This window comes from Mesoplodon mirus, assembly GCF_964341445.2.
Source record: "Mesoplodon mirus genome assembly, chromosome: 6".
Taxonomy (NCBI): Eukaryota; Metazoa; Chordata; class Mammalia; order Artiodactyla; family Ziphiidae; genus Mesoplodon; species Mesoplodon mirus.
The window spans coordinates 128,310,267-128,319,964 of record NC_138982.1 but is presented as its reverse complement, the minus strand read 5'-3'; positions in this window follow the sequence as shown (position 1 = coordinate 128,319,964).

Sequence of the window (9,698 nt, the reverse complement as noted above, 5' to 3'; positions counted from 1 at the left end):
GAGGCCGAGTGCCTCAATGAGAGAGCCCGCATGCCACAAACTACAGAGCCCAGGCACCACAACTAGAGAGAGAAAACCCACACGTCACAACTAGAGAGAAGCCCGCAGCCTCAATGAGGACCCGATGCAGCCAGAAAAAAGAAAAAGAAAATTTTGTTTTACTTGTATGTGTTCCTTTTAGTCCCATTTTACAGATGGGAAACTAAATTATAGAACATTAGTTAAATTTGCCCAGAGTCACTCAGCTCATAGATGAAGCAACCAGAATACAACTTCAAATCCAGAGCCCTTGCTCTTACTCACTAGCCATACTGCCCTGACAGAACATAAAATGATCATGAGGCCAAAGATATGATAGAGTCAGGTCATGGAGGTCATCCAAAGGTGCAGCACTCAATTCTCTGTAGTAGGGGACCTGCTAAAGCATTTTAAACAGCATTAGTTTTGTGTTTTGTACAGATCACAATGGTCTGAGGCCAGTTTGGAGGATGGATTTTAAATATACAAACAGGAATTGGAGAAACCAATTAAGAAACTATTGCAATAATTCAATGAGTAGAGCTCTGATGGAGTTGAGAATAGGGAACATATTTAAGAGACTAGAGATATTTATAACACTAATGATTGGATGTGGATGATAACGAACAGGAAAGACTAACAGACTACCAGGGTTTGGGGGGATGGCCAGTAGGTTAGCATGTCATCCACTGATAGAAATATTAGTCTGGTGCAGTAGCTTAGTTACTTTCAACATTTGAGTTTTCTGGAGCTTTGAGCATATGTAGAAGTATAAGGTAAGCCAAATCTCTATTTTCTTGGTTACTGAATGCCAGCGAAGGAATTTTAATTTTACTGGAAACCAAAATCTCAAAAAAAAGTTTTTAATAAAATGCTATGACCATAATTGCACAGAAAGAACCGCAAATTTGCTCTTCCTTTGGTAGAAACTCATGTGGTATCTCAGACCTCTAAAATCTCTAACATGTTCCTTAAAAGAAATGTATCTTCAGACCAGTTTTAAATATGTTCCAACACACATATCTCCTAAACTAATGAGCATCAAGCTACTAAGGTCCTCACCAGACCTGCAAAGGGTCTGATATTTTACCCAAATTTCCAGCCAAGTTATCCTGCCACAATTTCACAAATACAGGCAATAGACCCAAGAGTCCTGGGTCAGAGACAAAGGACTACTACACAGAGCAATGGCAGTAGCCAAACTATCAGCATTTGCATCAGTTCCTGGAGACCCAGTTCCCACAGGACAATGTGAAGAGAGCCAGGTGGTACCTATATAAGCAACAGAGTGTGTTAAAGAAGAACCCCAAACAAAGGAAACCCATATATTTTACAACGAGCATTAAGCAAACCTTCCTTAAAGGAAGATACTATCTTTAGCTTCCAAGACAAATATTCTTGAAAAGATAGCCTGGAACAAAGGCAGCTTTGCTCACAAGACATGTAGAAATGTGAGAGATCTATGAAGATTTGTCTCCCAACAATTCAATGTTTTTATAATTTTCAGGTGACTTTATAGAATTCTTTGCTTTGTCTTGGCAAGTGCACAACACAAAGGTTTTAAAAGCATGCAACATAAGGAGAAAGAATTAATGTGGCTCAACAAATAGAATGTGTAGTAATAGCTAAAATAAGCCAACTAGCTAGGTCAAACTCACTGGGAAATAGAGAGGCGATCACAAATACAGATCCCAACAACCAATTTTGCAGTGCTTTGGGAAGTGGGAAACAGGGGGTCAAGAACAGGCCAAAAAACAGATGCTACTTATGTCTAGGAGAAAGAACAAAAGAATTTAGGGGGCGGTTCATTTGCTTGTTGGGGCTGACATTTGCAGTTCTGTCTGCAGCAGAAGAATATACCAGAAATTGGAGACCAGTGATTCATATCCTGGCTGCAAAGATAATGCACTAAGGAGTTGGGGATTAGAATGGGATTTAATGAGAGATAATAATCCAAATTTGTATTCGCATTTGACTGTCTGAAAGGATTTTTACATATATCATCTTATATGCTTTCAATCAGCCAGAGATCAGCATAATAAGAGAAAACAAGAGGCTCCCAGGGAGCTGAGAGAGAAAGAAAGTTCCTCTTTCTCCTCTGCTTAGAAAGCCACAAACTTGTGCTGGGAATGATGTTGCCAGGCAACCACCAACTTCTATAAGCTTTGAGAATAGATGTTCTTACTCTCTAGTAGAATGAAATATCGGATTGAAGGCACAGGAGAGAGAAGAATGATTTGCTTGTTGATGGTGGTGAACTTGCCTGCATCCTGAGGGTCATTGTTCACTGGGTCAGCTCCAAGGAAAGTCATGGGTCCAAGACAGGCCTTACACATATCAAATTTTAGAGGGTTTTTTTTAAGCTTATCTAAACAGCTGAAAAAATTATTTTGCCTTTCAAAAATTATCAACCAATCAAACATAATTACAGCATGCCTCTGGAGAAACTTGTGTGGCAACGTTGAAGTGATACAAGATAAAAGAGTTCAGCTTACTTTCATGCTGCCCAAGTTTTTTTTTATTACAGTAGAGAAGAACAGGGAGAGAGAGAAAACAAAACGTCAAGGCCCCCTGGTCCATGGATTATTTAAGAAAATAAGAAGAGTGAATATTAAAGCGACGCAGATCTCCATCCACAAATACTAAATTTAGCCCAGTTACATGTTTGGGGTTTTTTTCCCAGTAATATTCAGCATCATGTATGCAGGCAAGGAAAAAGGGAATGGTTTTATAGGGCTGTAGCTTTATGAAATTGGCTGTACTGGATGGAGAGGGGAATAAATCATTTGAGTGTAGATTCAAAAAAGTGATTACAATGATGAATTCAAACATATAAACTGGTAAGGAGGAAAGTGAAACCAAGAAGAGATAAAAAGAGAGTCAGTGAATTAAAAGATCCTAATGTTATATAGGAAAATTGGTCACAGTGTTTTGCATTTCTTTCTATCAAGAGGTAGAATTTATTTTCTAACTCCTTAAATCTGAGCTAGCGTTATGACTTGCTTTGATCCAGAGAGTATGGCAGACGTGATGAACAAGTGAGTTCCAAGCCTAGACCTCAAGAGCTTTGAATGCTGCTTCTTGTTTTGCTTTTGGAACTCTTCAAATTACACATGAACAAGTCCAAGCTAGCCCATTGCTGGAGGAGAGATCACATGGAGAGAGACTTCAGTCATCCCAGTAGCCCCAGTCTTCCCTGTTGAGACCATAATAAATCAGACAGCATAGTCATCACAACTGCTGACCACAGATGTATGAGAAAGTATAGGCAAGAGGTCATCTGAGCCTGGCCAAGAACTGAAGAACTTCCCAGCTGAACCCAGCCCAGGCTGTAGGCATAGAGAATCATAGGCTGGATAACGGGCTCTTGTTCAAATCCACTAAGTTTTGGGATAGTTGGTTATGTAGCAAAAACTAACTTTTACATCCTAATGAGAGAAAATAATTGTTTCCATGGGATATTTTAAGCAAGTGAGCTAGAAATATAAGCAGTTATAGTTGGAGAATAGGATGTTCAAACTTGTAATGTTCACAGTAATGTTTCTGTTGAAGACAAGGTCCAAATCATGACCATTCCTAGCCATGTGGCTAAGAAAGAGTGGATGAAAATGTCCTGGGAAGGGTGAGGTAAAGACATTGAGAAGTTGGAGTAATTAATGGCATGTTGACATCACGAAGGATGATGACAGAAATAGCATTAGAGAAGAAGTTTTGGTGTCAAGTGTAGAAAAATTAACAAACAACCAAAGTGAGAGCAAAGTGCGGGTAAATGGCAGAAAAGCCAGATGCCACAGGCCAAAAAGGAGCTAGGATTTTATAAATGGGCAGAGGAATAAAGGACTGAGTTAGACATTGGAAAGCAAGAAGCAAGTGACTTGGTACTCTAGCCTGAAGTGTGAGGTGTGAATAAATAAATATCCTGTACTTGAGAGGGATGCAAATAAAGCAATATCATTAGAGGACACAGTTCATGCTCGGGAGAGGAAATGAAGGATATGTAGTAGATGAGAATGAGATAAAAGAGGAAATGAAGGATATGTAGTAGATGAGAATGAGATAAAAGAGGTGTAAAGGAGAAAGAGATAAAGGCAAAAAGAGTTTGAGAATAAACAGTGGTTGTCACCCCCTAAGATGGAGTTCCCAAGGACTTAATAAATAGGTTCAGGGAGTTGTATCTGGTGGTGAGGAGATGGTGTAGTAAACAAAGCAGAATAGAGTAAGATTTGGGGAGATAATATATGACTAACCAGACAGAGTTTAACAGAGGTGTGGGGTTTGGTGGAGTTAGTCCTTGGAGTCTGAAGCAGCATGGTGAGCACATGGGCCTAGCAGGGAGGTCCTTTACATGTAAGTAAGTCCATGGTTTGGTGCTGAAGGAGTTGAGATGGTTTATTCTGTGAGAGAAGCAGACAGCTATCCCAGCAGGCCTCAGCAGGAAGGTGGCCTGTGTGAAGTGTTTTGGGTAAAGCTTCCCTGTTTGAGAAGAAGATACAAACTGGTTATGAGGATTCAGCTCAGCTGCAGGAAGAACTAGCCTCACAGGAGGGGATGACAAAGCCTCCCCCTTTGTCATTTGAGGAGATGACAAGTGTGTGGTCCAAACAGGGCTATGTCACATGGCTCCATAGCCAAACAAGTGATCCCAGAGGGTGAGGGTATGGGCTGTGGACGCAAGGCCATGGGGACCATATTGCATAGTGAAAATATGAGGCCTATGGCCCAGTGGAGTATAGATGGGGCCAACAGAGGATGAGATCTGCCTGCTTTGTTTCAGAGATGGGGGTCCATGAGCCAACTTAAGGCAGAGTATAGGATTTTCAGGACTTCAGTACCAACTACTCTGATAGAAGCTTAATGTGAAAAATACAGGTTTGAAGAATTAAAGGATAAAATATATCACATAAATGACATTTTTATCCAGAGAGAGATTAAGTGATCCATGAGACCTCTTCTAGGATTGTAATCTATAAGGGGCACTGAAACATGATTCAGGAAATGAAAACCTTACCAGACGTGAACTGAAATGGAGAAAGGGGTTGCTAAATAGTATACATATCAGAGGATGCTCCATGTGATGAGGAAGAATAATTTGAGGAGCTGCTGTTGATGGCGTGAGGGATGAGACAAGGCCCAGAAACCACCTTCTCAGGAGGGTGAATTCTGTAATCTTCAGTTTGTTTAGTGATGTGGGTTACACAAGTTTGGGACCAAAGTTGAGATATTTGGAGCAAGAGCAAAAAACTGAGCACAGGGAGATTGGGACTGACGTGTATACACTAATATGTATAAAATGGATAACTAATAAGAACCTGCTGTATAAAAAATAAATAAAATTAAATTAAAAAAAAAAAAAAGAAACTGAGCACAGACTTCCATGCATCCTCCCCACCACCACCTTTTTCTTCACAGCTCTTAGACTCTCCTCTTTACCCATGTTGGAAAATATTTAGAGAATTTTTGTTTACAAAGGTGCCTGATTTATTATTCTGCCTGTAGTACACATATCTGCATCTGGTTCTGACTTGCGGTAACTTGCTGTCATAGACAAATGGCATTTTTAACTCCATTATGGTTTACTCCAACACAGAGCTGGGTAAACTCTGAAGAGTTTCTCTCTTTCCTGGCCCTTTACAGTCTGAAACAGAGATCATCAATGCACTGCATTCATAGGAGATACAAAATGACTCTTTTGATGAAACATGCATAACAGGTTGGGGAAGCAAACATCACAGAGACAAAGGGCACTTTTTACATTATGTCTGCCTCAACCAAGAACAGATTCTGACAGTGAACCGTCCAGTGTTCTCCAAAACTGTTCTCCAAAACTAGCTCAGGGAGCAAGTAAATAATCCCTGATCCACATATATAGGGATATTCAGCTGGTTGATCTAAATTAGTCATTATTATAACTAATTTCATCAGAGGGATTCTAAGCTGAACTGAAGAAAGGAGATATAAGTAGAGCACTGAAAAATAATTCTCTAGGGGAAACAAGACTGATTAACCAATTTGTTTAGGGCAGGTTTCACTGCCTGTCATCATCTATATCTAAATAAATATGTTTACACTCCAGAGCAAGAATTTTGAAATAATGAGCATATTTCTTAATAGCACATAATAATCAGTTTACACAAGTAGATAAAAGCAAACAAAGGCTTATTTAGTAATACAAAATGACCACCACCATTACCAGCCACAGAGAGCCAGGAGTCTCAGTTGCCTGCCTCGGCATCTAAACAGCAGGTGACAAAACACATGTTGAGAAATAAAACATGTAAGCAAAAGCTAATAAATTCAGTAAAGTTACAGGATACAAAATCAATACATAAAAATCTGCTGCATTTCTATACTCAAGTAGACAAACTAGAAAAATAAAGAAAGAGAAATAAAGAAAATAATCCCACTTACAACTGCATCAGAAAGAATAAAATACCTAGGAATAAATTTAATCAAGGAAGTAAAAAATACATGTACTAAAAACTACAGATATTAATGAAATAAACTGAAGAAGACACAAATAAATAGATACTCTGTGCTCATGAATTGGAAGAATCCATTTTTTTTTTTTTTTTTTTTTTTTGCGGTACGCAGGCCTCTCACTGTTGTGGCCTCTCCTGTTGCGGAGCACAGGCTCCAGACGCGCAGGCTCAGCAGCCATGGCTCACGGGCCCAGCTACTCCATGGCATGTGGGATCTTCCTGGACCGGGGTATGAACCCATGTCCCCTGCATCAGCAGGCAGACTCTCAATGACTATGCCACCAGGGAAGCCCAGAAGAATCAATATTCTTAAAATGTCCATATATGCACACCCGTGTTCATTGCAATGTGTATAATAGCAAAGACATGGAAATAACCTAAGTATCAATTGATAGATGAATGAGTAAAAAATTGTGGTTAAATATATATAATTATATTATTATATATAATGTGATATATATTATTATATATATATTATATATAATGGAATATTATTCAGCCATAAAAAAGAATGAAATCTGTCATTTGCAGTATGGATGGATATCAAGGGAAATGTGTTAAGTGAAATAACTCACACAGAGAAAGACTTACAAACTGTATGATTTCTTTTATATGTGGAACCTTAAAAAAAAAAAGCTTATAGATAAAGGATAGATTGGTGGTTGCCAGAGGCAGAGGATGTGGGGAGGTGGATGGAGAAAAATAAACATATGGGAAAATTCAGCTGTAATTTTTCCCGTAGTATGGACATTTGTAGATATGGACATATATCTATAGATCTTCTATTGGTATTTGTCTTAATTAGCTTAAAAGAACTCAGTGTTATGTGTGCTAGATTCTGGGGATATAAATATGGATTAAATAAAGATAAGCCTTGCCCACAAAGAGCACAGAGAATAGTAGAGGAGAGATATGTGAACAAATAATTGCAATAGCGAAGGTTAATTACTAGGTGCAGGGGTACCTGGAGGAGTTAGGGCAGTTTCCCAGAGGAGAAGACACTTGACATTGGTTTATATGGATGGACTGAATCGGTGACAAGTACAGAATCTCCAAGCAAGTCCTTTGTGAAGAGCTGAAGTGGGGAGCTCAAATTACAGCTCTTGATAAATGTGGCACATATGACATAGCCAGAGACTCCAGGAGAAACTAATCGTCTCGACACTCAGAGGATAGAAGAGGAGTGATGCCTTGAGCCAAGTCAGACCTTGACGGTCAGGTAAAAACATCAAAATTAAAACCTGATCATCCTCTCAGACATTTACTTCTGTTTGGCCTGCCATCCAAAGAATATACCTGTTTACTTATTGTCTGTTTCCTCCATGAGAACACAAGGCCTATGAAGGCAGAGATCACTGAGGTGTCCCCCAGAAGTAGACCAGCATGTAGCATTTAAGAGGTTCTCAAAAAATAGTTGTTGAACGAATGAGTAGAAGCACAAATGAGTAAAACATTAAGCAAGGTTTTGAGTGTCTTTATCTGTAAGATACCCACAAACAAGTTTAGTGAAGACACTGAGATGACTCATGTAAAGCTAGTTCTACTACATAGAAATCACTCAACGTTAACTATTATTTTCAAGAGTACTATCTTCAGCAACACCCTCATCTATAACATGCCAGGCACTGAGTTAAGTACTTTCCAGTCATTATACCTTATCCTATTCCTAAGACTTTCAAGAACGCTGGGAAGAGTAAGTAGGTAGGATTGTTTTCATTTTAGAGGTCAGAAATTGGGATTTAGAGAGGTTTGCAAATTTGCTTGAGGTCACTGAGAGAATTGAAGAACCAGGATGGACTGTGTCCAATGCCCACTGTCTTATCTGCCATACTGTGTCACCTTCCAGGGTCTACCTTACCTTTAAAAGCAACTATCAAGTTGTGTGACAGCTAGTTCTGCATTAAGTACATAATATTTCCCCACTCAACTGTGAGCTCCCAAAGGGAAGGCGGTGTGTAGTCTGTTCATCATTGTGGCAACTTTCAAAGTGGGTTTCCAGCTGAATTCTGCAAGTCCGAGAGGCTGTCTTGGTGAGTCCGAGGGACACCCACAGGGAAGGAGAGAAGTGGAGTGCTCTGAGCCCCTTTCTCCCACTTCAGTTATTTGGTTTTACTCTTAGGTTTCTATACCATTTCCACTGAAGAAAGGATTCTGCTGGAAAAAAAAAATTCGAGTTCTAGAATCTACCAATGCCTGAGCACTCAACTTAAATAAAGACTAGTTAGAAGCAGAAGCAGAGGACAGCCTCTAAATGTGAGGAGTATGGAAGGAACCAGTGATCTTCACACACTGGTCGTTTCAGTGTTACTTATTTGAATCAGTCTAAGATTGGAGTGTCATCTTTCCACATAAAATGCAGCAGAGTACAGTCAGTGTGGACGCAAGAGAGAAATTAGGACTTGTACCTCAACCACAGATGTGAGGCCACCTGTTATACTGGACGACAAAAGCAGGACGTGAAAACTGATAAAAATAAAACCCCAAAAAAGCACAATTAAGCTTGCTTATATAATTGAGAGACAGTAGACTTCTTTTAGGGAGTGCAAATTTAGTGTCACCCTAAGATTTCAGACTAGAAACATGCCCAAGTATAATAGAGCAATGAGAAAACACACTTTCTCCATAGCAACGATCTGAAAACTCAGCTATATTCTCATTACCAGAGACCATTTGACAGAGAAATCTTGAGAAGCAGTTTTTCTCCAGAGATTTATCAGGTGGCAGAAAGGAAACGTGGAAGAGAACTTGAAGAAGAACCAGTGCCAGAAGACGAAGTTACCAAGGTGTAGGAGGTGCTACATGGGAGAGAAGCAGGGAATAATCCACAAAAATTATTTCAAAAATTCAAAAACATTGATGCCATGTGGAATGGTTGATTAACCAAATGCTGACTCACTCACCCACAAATCCAAATCACTCTGTACCAAAGCAGGGAAGCTGAAAAGCAAATTACTCACTCTTGACAAGGAGGCAACAGCCTGACCTTCAAAAAGGGACAGTGACATCAGGCTAATCTGTTCCCTAGATAGGCCCAACATTGACTCCTACAGATGGGCCCTTGCCAAGGAGGATCTGGGCCACAAAGCTACTTGGGGCTCTGTGCAGAGATGCATTAACTTTCAAGAAGCACCTTCAAACAAACAAAAAAAAAAAAAGAAAGAAAGAAAAGAAAAAGAAGCACCTCCGGCACAAGAAAAGACA